The 13,668-nt window shown below is 50.0% G+C and overlaps 1 protein-coding gene; it reads right to left on the reverse strand.

The window, feature by feature from the left end:
- LOC140633148 (uncharacterized) overlaps positions 1–13,668 on the reverse strand; it is an 87,413-nt gene that overhangs the window by 37,466 nt on the left and 36,279 nt on the right.

A 13,668-nucleotide genomic window follows, 5' to 3' on the forward strand; every position in this document is an offset into this window, starting at 1 on the left:
AAAAGGTCAATAAACAATGAATGTGCAGATATTGAAAAACTATACCCCTTCCAATACCATTAAAATATGAAATATATAGGAAGAAATACATTTAACAAAATACATTCCAGAACTATAAGGCAAATTTACAAGACATTACTGAGGCATACCACGTTTCTGAATCTAAAGATTTAATATTTTAATTTTCTCTCTCCTAATTTTAAACATTCACAGAACTACCAAATTTTCACTGTTTGTTTCTTGATGGAACTGGACAAAATTCATATGAAAACCCAAAGGACCTAAAATATCCAAAATAATTTGGAAAGAACAATAATTTTAAAAGAGTTTACCTGATTTTATGATTACTATAGAGCGGGGCAGCCTGGTGGCTCAGTGGTTTGGCGCCACCTTCAGCCAAGGGTGTGATCCTGGAGACCTGGGATCGAGTCCCATGTCAGCTCCCTGTGTGGAGCCTGCTACTCCCTCTGCCTGCGTCTCTGGTTCTCTCTCTCTCTCTGTGTCTGTCATGAGGAAATAAATAAAATCTTTTTTTAAAAGAAGGTTACTATAGAGCTATAGTAATCAAACGTATAATATTGATGAAAGGATAGAGAATCCAAAATAGACCCATACATGTGTTGTCAATTTATTCCCCACAAAATTGCCAAAGTATTTCAAGCCTGAAATGATGTTTTCAAAAAACTGCTCTAAAGTTATGACATGGGATCCCTGGGTGGCGCAGCGGTTTGGCGCCTGCCTTTGGCCCAGGGCGTGATCCTGGAGACCCGGGATCGAATCCCACATTGGGCTCCCGGTGCATGGAGCCTGCTTCTCCCTCTCCCTCTGCCTATGTCTCTGCCTCTCTCTCTCTCTCTATCTGTGACTATCATAAATAAAAAAATAAATAAAAAATAAATAAAATAAATAAAGTTATGACATGCATATGAAAAATAAAAATCTTTTTTTTTTTTTAAAGATTTTATTTATTTATTCATGATAGTTACACAGAGAGAGACAGAGAGGCAGAGACACAGGTAAAGGGAGAAGCAGGCTCCATGCAGGGAGCCCGACGTGGGATTCGATCCTGGGTCTCCAGGATCGTGCCCCGGGCCAAAGGCAGGCGCCAAACCGCTGCGCCACCCAGGGATCCCGAAAAATAAAAATCTTAAAACATCTCAAGTCATTTACTAATTAAATTGAAATGGATCATAAACCTGAATGTCTAAGATAAAATATATACATGTCATATGAAATAGTATATAAGGAGCACTCTTTGAATGTGGGCTAGACAAAGACTTTTTCACAATAAACATAAAAATCAAACCCAAAGAAGATAATAAGTTGGGAATTTATCAAAATTTTAAAACTTTACTATTAAAAAGACACATTTAATAAAGTTAAAACTGCAAGCTTTAGCCTGGTGAAAAATGTTTTAAAGTATATTGATAAAATAAGTGGTATCCAGAATTGTAAAATAACCTTTACAACAGTAATTAGAAAAACAACCCAACGTGACAAGAAAAAGGACAAATTTGAAATCATATTTCACCAAAGAAGATACCTAAATGATAAGCATGTGTGAATATGTTCAACATCATTAACCATCAGAGGATTACAAATTAAAACCATAGTGAGCTAACTAGAATTTAAATAAAAATTTGAGATTAACCACCACCACCCCGAAAACAACAACAAAACAACCATAGTGAAACACAAGTACACACTCATTGAGGTAGCTAAATTCAAAGACTGACAAGTGAAGTTGTGAGACAGAACTCCCATACATTGCTGGTGAGAATGCAGAATGTTTTAAAACCCAATTTACAGAGGCGCCTGGGTGGCTCAGTCAATGAAGCATCCAACTCTTGCTTTCAGCTCAGGTCATGATATTAGTATTGTGAGATCGAGCCCTGTGTCAGGCTCTGCCCTCAGCACAAAGTCTGCTTTGGATTCTTTCTCTCCTTCTCCCTCTGCTCCTTCCCATGCTTGTGTACCCACTCTCTCTCTCTCCCTCAAATAAATAAATAAATCTAATACAACCCCACTCTACAAAACTCAGTGGTTCTTTCTATGAAACTAAACATGCTCTTATCATGTGACACAGCCATCTCACTTGTAGGGTATGTCCCTAGTGTCTGTCCATAGAAATACTTGTATTTGAATGTTCATAGCAACAGCAATATTACTGATAAAAGACAATGGCTAGGAACAAAATAACAACAACAAAATTCTGCAAGTACCTATTCATAGGTAAATGGGTAATATATTAGTTTGCTATGGCAGTCATGACAAGATACCACAGACTGGGTAGCGTAAAGGACAAATTTATTTTCTCATAGTTCTGGAGGCTGGAAGTCTAAGATCAAGATGCCGGCAAGGGGGAGTTTCCCCTGGGGCCTCTCTCTGTGAATTATAGTTGGCTGTCCTCTTGCTTACTCTTCACATGGTCATCCCTCTGTGCTTATACACCCTTATGTCAGTGTGTGTCCTAATCACTTGTAAGGTACCAGTTAGATTGGATGAATGCCCACCCTGGTGGCCTTATTTTAACTTAATTACCTCTTTAAAGGCCCTATCTCCCAATACACTTAAATTCTGAGACACTGGGGTGTGTTTCAACATATGAATGTGGGGAAACACAACTCAGCCCTGTAATGAGAAAATAGTTGTTGTGAGTTGCTGCCCAGGCAGTTTACAGAATGACAACTCTGCTTACAATCAGGGTAGACATGTAGCTAAGGACATGAGCTTAGGATTCCTGTCACAAGTCCTGCTTTGCTTTTCCTGGGGCATCTGTTAAAATAACTGCTCAGAGTTGAGCCTCAAAAACTAGTGACTGCTGCCCCAACCACCTTTAAGTAATAAGTGCTTGCTAACCTGCTTTCTTTCTCCTGCTCATTGTGATCTGGGACAGAGGACTGCCTTTCCCCTGACTCACTGTATCCCCACGGAGGGATTTGTAAATAATAAACCTTGTGACTTTACTTCTTTTATGTGAATGCACTGAAACTACACCTTCAATCAAAATGACTGTGGGGAGGGGCACATGGGTTGCTCAGTTGGTTAAGTGTCTGCCTTAGCGTTTGGCTCAGGTCATGATCCCAGGGTCCTGGAATGGAGCCCCACATGGGCTCTCTGCTCAGCGGGGAGTCTGCTTCTCCCTCTCCCTCTGCTTGTGCTCTATCAATCAAATAAATAAATAAAATCATTAAAAAAATAACCGTAGGTTTCCACTTCCCTAACATGGAGGCTCTGATGCTGAGGGAGCTACCTGCCAAACTCATGTGGGTGTGCCCCCTCATTCAGCAGGTCATAATCTCTATATTCTTAACACACCAGCCCTAGGTTTCCCAACACAGCCCCATCTTTTATTTACTGTCGGCTATCTTCTCTATGCCTTACACCTAAATGTTTATCTTCCCACTTTTACTATGAAGAATACTGAGGTTTAGGCAGAAGTGACCAAATGACATTTCTATTTGAAGCACAACTAACAGCTCATGGCACCCTCCACCCCCAAATTATCAGCAGAGCTTAGAAGGGTCTGAATTCCTCTCTCTCTCTCCCCAGAATCAAAGGTCTCAGACATTAGGGAACACTACCTTTGCTCACCTGTGCTGGGACCCCAAGATCTGATTCTTCTCTCCCTCGTGAACTCTGGGTGTGCTGAGAGCAGCATAATTATTTCATTGCATCTATGTGTGTTGTCATGTATATTTATAATGATCTGCTCCCTCCCTGTGCAAGGATATGTCCCATAGCTCTATATCATCCATGTCCACCCACTCTCCAGAACAGGGTTCTTAGTGTGTGAAGAAAGGACAGGGATCTTATGAGACTCTTACTCATAGCAGCATGGCCACAGCAGACCTCTCTCTATGACCCCATACATGAAGACTAGACTGGAAGAACTGGATGATGAGGGACTAACCCCTAGTGCATCATTCCCCCAACAGGATGCACCTGACTCCTGCTTCCGGCAGTCTGGTGCCCAGGTCTCTATGATATTAGAAATGATGCCAGAGACTGGGTGTTTTTGGGCCCTGAGACCTCAGCCACTAGTCAGTGCCAGGCTCAGTGACTTCCCTGAGGGAACGGATTTAAGGATGAGTCACAGTAAAGTATAGCAGAAGCAGCTTTATTGCAAAGCAAATGTACACACTTGAAGAGGCAGGGAGTGCAGTCACAGACACAAGATCTGATCACCAGGTACATGTGGGGCTCTGATCTTTATGGAAAGTTATAATAGAGGGGTGGAAAATTCATGTAGGGTTCTGGAAATAGGCGGGGACTTCCAAGAACTCTGCATATTATCACACTTGTTCTAGGCCAGACAACGCGCATGCGCAGTCTGAGTTTTCTCTTGGGCATACTCCTTATGTGAAGGTCTACTAGGAGTCCTCTAGCGGCCCCCCGCCCAGTGGAAGGGTCATTCTGGGGTCATTTGCAGACTAACTGGGTCTTTGCGTGCATGTGCCATGTAGGCTTTGTAACAGCAGGATGCTTCAGCCCTGAGAAACCAGAGCTATCACAGGATTTATTCGGTAGTCACAAACACCCTCAGGTGTCAGACTTAGTTATCCATGTTTTGATCTACAATTACCAAGCGTTTCCTTATTCTTCTTGCCTCAGAAAGAATAACCCTGTGCTTTGAGCCAAGAGTGGATTCTCTGACTCTCATGGACTCGAAGGCTCAACTAAATGCACAGCCACAGCTACCGCCAAAACATACTTCCAGAGAGGAAGTAAAAGAGGTTAGAGTCCTCAGAAGGCCACTGGCTTTCCTAAAGAATATAAGAACTGTACAAGCTATCCTAAAAACAGAAATTTGGAGAAAATTTTGAAACTTTTTCACTGAGAGATATGTGTGCAATAACAGTATTGGATAAAACACACAAAAAAAGGTTCTTGCCAAGCTTAGCAACACAAACTATGTATGTCATCATATAAAAGGCTCCCAGAAGGGCTCAAAATGAAGATATGATTTTATTTGAAATTTTAAAAATATTCTATTAATTTATTAGGGAGAGAGAGCACACTAGAGAGAGAGCACAAGAGAGGGATAGCAAGAATAGGGGCAGAGAGAAAGGGAGAAGCAGACTCCCCAGTGAGCAGAGAGCCCAATGCAGGGCTTGATTCCACAACCTGGGATCCTCACCCAAGCTGAAGGCAGACGCTTAACCAACTGAATCATCCAGGCACCCCCAAGGTACGGTTTTAGTATCCTTTTAGACAATACCTTTTTTAAACTAAAGGTCACATTGATTATTTTGTAAAGCTTTGAAATTAGCTCCAGAGGCGATCCAAAGGAGGAATTTCAAAACATCCAACTGATAAAGTATCTTGAGAATAAGTCTATGGTGGTAACTGTGAAACCCACACAGAGTTCATAGAGAGCTCATGCATAATGGTTTGCCTGTGAACATTCCAGGCAATTTAAAACACTTCACAAAAACTTTCATAAAGTTAAGCAATGAGATTTCTTCTCCATATGTGTTTTCCTGAGTGAACTGGGAACTTTACTCAGCTACATGTGTTTTATTGTGTTTGTTGTAGCTGTTGTAATTTGACGCCTAGAAAATTCTGAGGTAGACTTAGAAACAGTTGGCTACTCAGGAGGAAAGCACCTGAGGAACACCAGAAGACAAGAGAATTAGGACTTGGCTGGCATGGCACACCTGATTATTCCCTCCCCTGATTATTTCCCTTCAGGGAAAATGCAAATCACCTGAACAATGGCTAATAATTCACCAAAATGGCCCTTCCCCTCCCCCAACCACCCTTGGTCCACTATGCCTGAAACTGACTCAGTGCATGCTGAACCCTCCTCCAATAAAGCCTATAGCTTCCCCTGACTCCACCCCTGCCCTCTGCACACTGTGCTCCTTAGCAGGCATTTCCAAGTTTAAGTTTTCAGGCACTGCAGCTTGAGTTGATTTGCTCCCATCACATGTCCTTGAAGGCTTACATTCAGTATTTAAACCTGTATGAGTCTCCACACTGTGCCAAGGTGTGCACCCAGTTCCCCATTCTGACCACCATCAATGCATCATCAAACCTGCAGGAATGGGGCTAGGATGGGGAAGAGGTGTGATTGTTCTCTCCAAGCCAGGTTGAAATCACCTTGTCACACTCAGTCCATGGAGATAGTTTGATGTGTGTGTGTATGCACACACCAGGCTTTTGGGTGTACCTATGCCATGCCAGTCTCATAAGTCTCCCTGCAGTATTTGTACATCTGTGTCCTCATACCTGCTAGGGTGGGTCAGCACCTCCCTCTGTTTTCACAAGTCCCTGGTGCAAGCTGTATCTACCCCGTTGTGTGTCTCATGTCCGTTGCACATCTTTTCTGTCATGGGCATGGTAAAATGCATGTGTGTGCATAGTCCTGTTGAGGGGTGTCAGCATGCTTCACTCATCATACAGTGTCCCTAGGATGTATGTGTAGGGGTTTGCATGTTCCTCTGAGATGTCATAATCTCACACTTGTCACACTTCCTGTATCTCCACGAGTGTCACCATCGCACAACTGTCCCCCTGGAGTAGACCCACACCACCCATCTCACCGATATGAAGAAATATGGAGGAAGGTGTGGAGGTGTGAAAGCAAATCAAGAATAAAAAAAGAATTCTCTTCAGTGCCAAAAAAGGAGAATTTCCTCCAATCTTTCGTTAGAGCACTTCCCTTGGGAAACATATGCCAAACCTTTTGAAAAGCTAAATAAACCTCCTGACAGTTTCACAGAGGCGCTCCAACATCTGTGCCTCAGGTAGTGCTCCCTCGCCGTCCCGCGGTGATGATCCGTCCCGCTGACGTTCGCGCGGTTCTCGGGCGCCATCTGGTGGGGGCCGCGCTTAGACTTTCCTCCCTCCGGAGCGCGGACGAAATCGACGAGGGACGGGATTCGGTCGCGACACGCGACGCAGGGTTCCAGGAGGCCGGCGGCGCTGGCCGGATCCTCCCGGTCTCGCCGGCGCGTCGTCGCCATCCATTCGCTGGAGATTGGATGCGCAGTTCCACCGGGCTGCAGCTGCGGTGAAGAACGGACTTGTGGGGGCGCAGGGACCTCGACCAGCCCCGGCTTGCGGGTCCTCCGCCCGCAGGAACTGGCTGCGATACCGCGGGGGAACGGGAGAGGGAGCCCTGCACCCAGGGCCGGCGGGGACCCTGCCGGGAGACCGGGGTAAGTTGCCAAGGGCCCGGCTGCGGTTCCTCGTGGGGTCCGGTGGTTGGGGACTCCTCTGCGGAAGTTCTTCCAGGTCCCAACGGGTAGGCGTGCATGGACGGCCACACCCCACACGGCTGGGGAGAGGGCAGGCCTTGGCGGTGCACGTACCCGCGTCGGTTCCAGGCGGTTACGCTCGGTTTTCCGAGGTTTGTTTTGATCCAGAAGTGAAGACGGTCACGGGGTGTGCAGGGTGGCCAGGCTGAGGGACCAGGGCCGCCCGCGGCTCTGCGTGGGGTCGGGGAGTTGGGGGTGCCTCTGCGGTTCTCCTCAGGCCCCAATCTGGAAGCGGGGACTCGCAGGCATCCCGCGAGGGAAGGGGATCACCTAAGCTTTCCAGGTCGGTGGTACCTCCGTGGGACTCACGCTCCCATCCAGGACCCCAGTGGATGGGCCCCAACTACACGGGCAGCTGGGAAGAAGGTCTGCAACCTCTATAGCGTGGGGGGTCTGTGCCTATGCTCCAGGGTCAACCAGATGGCCGCAGGAGCCCTGGAGCTGTGAAGATTGGGTCTTGCTGGGGACCAGTGGTTGACCTACGGTTACAAGAAACCCATGGAATCCGTGAGTCAGCTCCATCTCCGAACAGAGTAAAAAAATTTTTTTTTCACGTGAAATTGACACTTTTTGTGGCTGTGTAGCCGGGGTCAGGGGTCTCGGCAGCTAGCAAAAGAAGCTAGATCTCAGATCGCGTGTGGGAGCTTTGAGGCTTGATTTTGTTCCTGTTTGAGCTGTTCGCCTGAGTCATCCGTGAGCTCAGGCCTCCCAAACGTGGTGCAGGAGGTTGGGGGTGATGTCCTGCTGCAGGTACTTGGTTGCCTTCGCAAACCTGCTCTGCCATCCCTCATGGTTCAGGGCTGTCAGGTGACCGTCTCCAGACTACCGATCTTTTCTCGACGACACAGGGCTGGGGGCCAAAACAGGCCCAGGACGCTTGTCTCTGCTGGGCACCCTTCAGGTTCCTGGAGCCCGCCGCGGTGGGGAGCGCCTCTTCCGCACTAAGCCCAGCTCCAGGCGGAGGGGAGACGAATATTGGAATATCTGCCGCCTGGGACACTCTTCCCCTTTCCCCGCCGGGGTAGGGGCGGTGCGGGGCCCAGCCAGCCTCGCTCTGCTCTCGGCCACACTCGGGTCAGGGCCTCGTACCAGCAGATACTTCCCTTCCTTTCCTGGTTATCTCCGCGGTGGAGACGCCAACCTGCCGCCCTGTGTGCTCCCCGAGGTCCACTACCAGGTGCCCGTTCACAGTGGCCCCTCAACCACTTGTTCTCCCGTGCCTCTGAGCGGGAATTGAGTGGGTGAGGAAGATGCGCCATTCCCATGTGGGGTGGGCACCTCGCTTGGCTGCCCCGGTGGCAAGCCGGAGGCGACGATGTGGGGTTCGACAGCCTTGTTCCGGAGTTTTACCGCTTCTGGGAATAGAATCTGAGCAGCGAACGGATGAGCTCCCAAGGCAGCACAGTTCCTCAGCAGCTGAAGGGCCCCAGTGCGCTCACCGGCAACAGGGAGTCCCCAGCCCGTGCGTCTGGACATCTCTGCCGCCCTGCCCGGCCCTGACCTGGGGGGATGCGCAGAGACCATTCCCCCCAACTTTCAGGGCCCTGACACCCTTGCGGCCACCACCCCCATGCCGAGTACCACTTGGGGGCACGCCGTTGCGAGTGGGCAAAGGCCTTTTCCCGCCGTTGACCCCACAGGGCCCTCGGTGGGGGCCGAGCACAGCTTTCCCTGTCGTGAACTGTGAAGCCGCCTCCAAGGCCGGGCATGGCCTGCGGAAGCTGGACCAGCAAGGACCGTGCGTACCGGTCTCCTTTCCGGGGCCCTAAGTCTGTCTCCAGCACCCTGACCCCTGCTCTTGGCTGCTCCTGGCCCCTGACCTGGCGGGATGGCTAGTGAGCCCGGCTCGGGCCACCTCGCTGGGGGTGCTTCCCGGACACAGTCCCAGAGCGGAGCTCCGGGTGGCCCCACAGAGGGGCCACCAGGCAGGGAAGGAGGGTGCCGAGGCCGACGTGCGCCCCAGGTATCCCCGGATTGCTTCAGCGGCTGCCGTTGAGGCGGGCGTGCGCCCCAGGCATCCGCGGACAGCTCCCGCGGCTGTTGTTCAGACCACGTTGGCCTGAGCACAACCGAATTGGAGGTTCTTCCTCCGCCTTCTCGGTGTGTGCACCCGTTCCTCTGAGTCTTCCTGTGCGTTTCCTGCCCGTCAGCGCTGACTCTCCGTCTGCCAAAGGACCCGCGTGTACCCCGCCTGCTCCCGCAGCCAGCCCTGGCGCGCGGATGTCACCCTGGTCTCCCCCCACCCCCCACCAGCTGGTAGCATCCAGGGTGCGGTTGGCATGATGTGGGCCCCGCGCTGCGGGCGAGGTGCACGTGGTCGGGAGAGCTCTCCAGGGCACGGTGGCGGCTGGGGGAAGGGCTGAGCCTCCAGACGTGCAGGGGTCACAAAGGCCAATGTGGGTGTTCTTGGTGCCCAGAGCCCCCACCCCTTCGTACTAGGCCCTTTTAGGTTCTGAAACTCTCGAGTGCCCAGTGGCCGACTTACAGCCGCGGTGCTGCCAATCCGCGGGTGTGGCTCAAGGCCCCTTGTCCCCTCACCGCCCTGTCCCTCCCGCCTCGCTGCCCACCTGAGGCCGCGGTCCAGGGCATCTTACCCTGCCCCCCGAGGCTCCCTCCGTGTCGGTCTACTGTCAGCTCGACAGTGGCGATGTGTGGGCGGCAAGGACGCTTCTCTCACCACTCCTTCTGCTGAGGGAACGCGGGTGGAGTCCTGTCCACCCATCCTGGTTCGAGGGCCCGGCGCTCCTGGGACTGGACCGTGGGCTGACCTTCGTCCGTGCGAGATGCTGGCCTCGACGGGATCGCCCGGCACCCCATGCTTGGCTTCTGCGCTGCGGTCCAGGCAGCTTCGGGGGAGGAGGGTGTGCTGGTGCTCAGTAAAGGCGCAAGAAACCCCAATCTCGTTCTACTGGTTGCTTGTCTCTCCCCCGGAAAAGAGCCTCTTCTAGGGCTAAGCTGAAGCAGATCCCTCCGGGGTGCACACTAATCAGAACAGCCTGATCAGCCACCCCAAGTGCTGTGTTCCTCTGGTTTTGGTGATGGGACCTCAGGGTGGGTGCTCGGCCCTGGGCAGCAGTAACCCATCTGAATGAACATCTGTCCTATTGCAGGTCGTGGTAGTTCTCGTGACTCTGGAGGCGGCGATGGTGGACCAGGGGATAGAGCCCCAGAAACGGCCACCATGCCCGAGGGCCGCAGCTGGGGCTTACGTACCCTGCTCCCTGCCGCAGACCTGGGGGGACGTCGTGCAGGACATTTGAAGGGCCCTGTACTGAGAGCGAGGCCGCTTTAGTTCCTTCAGCCTCCGGGTGAGGGTGGGGCCAGTAGCCACAGGGATGCCGCCCTGGGCGCGCCTGCGATGCAGGAGGACCAGCTCCGAGGTGGCCTTGCGGGGGCAGAGGGAGCCGCTGCCGTCCCCACCCCTCACCCCTGTGCGTCCCCTAGGCCGATTTTCTCGCTGCCCTCCTCACCCCCAGCTCCCTAAGACACTTTCCAGGCCGGCCCTGCACCTCACAGCCGGTGCTTGTAGACGGTGGGACCCGACTGTGGTCAAGAGGGTTTGCTGAGAACGGCAGTACCATCCTCGCTCTGCCCTGGATAATCTCCTGGGACAAGGCGACGGTGACCCCGTGACCCACCCAGGCACCTGCTGGAAGAACCAGCTCTCTGCGCTTCGGGGCGTGCATGGCTACAAAGCTGGACCCGAAGCAGGGTCAGCATCAGGAGGTAGCATGTGGCTGGCGCTCTGGTAGGGCAACCTCAGGGTTGGTAGTGGGGGCATCTCGGAGCCGAGCCCTGGGCAGCACCTGAAGGTCTCCTCAGGGCGATGGGAGGAACACGGGTCTGAGAAGGGTATGCTGGAGGGTTCACGGGGAGGCGGGGGTCACCTATAAGTCCCTGCCCCCACTGCCCTCCCCACCTTGTGCTGCAGCCGGCAGCCACTTTGTGCCCAACGCCTCTGGCATCCCCCCCAAAAAACCCATCAAAGGTCCCACCTTTGTTTTCTGTCCCTGCGCTGAGATCGTCCCCACTTGCAGGTGTTTTGTGGTGCGTCTGCTTGCGGGGGGGCTCCCTTCACCCCTGTAGTTCTTGGTCTCCAGCCATCTGCCGGGATCCTCCCAGAGGCTCTCTCCCCACTCTCCAAGCCTTGGGACCCCGGTGGCCCTCCTCGAGATGGTTGACTGAAAAGTTACTGCTTGAGAATAGACCTGTAGGTTGATAGGCTTTGTTAGGGGGTTGGCTGTTAAATGAGCTTGCTTTTTCTGCATTTATGATCTCTAGTGTATGTTGTGTTGCAGTACTGTTTATAATAAAGTGGTTTTCTTTTTACTACTAGTGTTGAGTTTTTCATTGGCGGGGGTACCCTCAATGGTTTTAGCACTACCAACATTTATTCAAGGGAGTTGAAATAAGCAAAATTTAGAATGTGGAATAGGCATTGTAATAGGTTCAATGACTGTAGTTAACTTCAAATTAGAATAGCCAAGCCTTTTTGAAAGGTTAAGATTTGAGACACATCTTACATGTTGTGATGGAACATTTTTTCTATATCCTGATTTTGGAATGAATTAAGACTTTAAAAACCTGCTAAGACCAATGGTGTTGCAGGCTGTTTCACCGGCTCTGAAGATGTGTATCCTTGTCCCTTGACCACATTTGAGAGTCAATAACTTTAAGGAGCAAAACTCTGCAAAGGTGGCTCTCAGCCTTTACCACCATCTTCCTGGAAACCTCCATGCTAGGAGAGCCAAGCAGAGGAAGGAAATGCACAGGCTGAAGCATAAAAGATTGAGGGGGAGAGCTAAGTTAAGTTGCTAGCAGGTGACACCCCTACTACCCCAGGACCATAAACCAAGGAAAGCCACAGGCCAGGGCCATTGGTAACAATTGCTGGGAGTGCAGACCTTATGTTCTAGAGCTTTGATTAGAGCAGCCATTGGCATCTGGTTGCAGCAAGACCTGCCCTTTTGCTCTCAAAGCCAAAACCATCCCTTTTGGTCCTTTGCTGTGTGGACCTGAGACTTTTGGGACAAATTCTGCTTTCATTTATGGCTGATTGTAACATGTCTACAAATAAATTCTCCCTTCTGTCTAGTGGACGGGGGGGGGGAGGGGGGGGACGGGACACTTAGCAAATGTAACTTTTGAGATTACCGTTGATATTTAGGTGTTTTCCCAGTGTGATATAAATCCCAGGAAGGAGGGGGAGGACTACTCTACAAAGGAGTTTAAAGGTGGTGACTGGAAATGAAGGTGCTCAACTGCTGACTTTGATGAACATGAGGGGAAGTGATCTTGAGCCAAGGAGCCAGAAGGAAGGTGGCAGCTTGGAGGAAAGGTGTAAAGGATGAGGATTTGACCCTAAAACCTGTGCCTCTATAGATGCCTGGACTTTAATGTTATCCTCTACATGACCACATTCCTCTGAGCCCTAGAACCAGTTAAGAGGAACAGGTGTATGTTTTATACCACAAAACTGTGGTAATCAGTTTCAGTAGCCATAAAGAAGTTAAAAGTTTATACTTGTTTTTGGTGTCAAATTACATGAGAAATGCATTTTGAAAAAAAATGTACTTCATTTTTAAAGAATTCAAGGATGTTACTACATAAATTGGGTGCATGTGAGATAGAATAATGGTAGGTAAAAAGGATGAAAGAGGGAGGAGGAGTTTCAGAATCATTCCTTTCCATTTTGCACGTAGAACATGAAAATCACCTATGAATGGAAAATTAGGCTATAGGTCTCAAGGATTTTTAAAACAGAAAATGTTCATTTTAGAAGTGTATGTGTCAAAACTTACCCACATTTCAGGGGCAGTTTCTATTTAAATTTTAGTGGAAAACTTTTTTTTTTACTTTTTTTATTTATTTATGATAGTCAGAGAGAGAGAGAGAGGCAGAGACATAGGCAGAGGGAGAAGCAGGCTCCATGTACCAGGAGCCTGATGTAGGATTCGAGCCCAGGTCTCCAGGATCGTGCCCTGGGCCAAAGGCAGGCGCCAAACCGCTGCACCACCCAGCGATCCCTAGTGAAAAACTTCTATTTTAAGACACAGATAAATTTTGTTCTAGAATACCCAAGATCACTCCTCAGGTTCAGTGATTCACTAGAAAACTGTTTGGATAGTTAGTTAAACTGTTTGGATAAGGACTATTCAGCATAGGGAAAGAAGGGCAGAAGCTGGAAGAGATCTCCCTGGTGTCTCTCACGCAATCAGGAAACTGTAGTGACAATACCCATGAAGTTTGGCCAGCACAAAAAAAAAAATCTCTCTGGGTTTTTTCTGTGTGTGTGTGGGAGTTGTGTGTGTGGGAGTTGTCTTGTGGGCAAGGAGTCCCTCTGGGCTTGGCTTTAGTCTCCTCAGCTGCTCCAGAGGTCAAGCTGACAGGCCTTAAGCTCCCC

The sequence above is a fragment of the Canis lupus genome, chromosome 1 (genome assembly GCF_048164855.1).
Source record: "Canis lupus baileyi chromosome 1, mCanLup2.hap1, whole genome shotgun sequence".
NCBI lineage: Eukaryota > Metazoa > Chordata > Mammalia > Carnivora > Canidae > Canis > Canis lupus.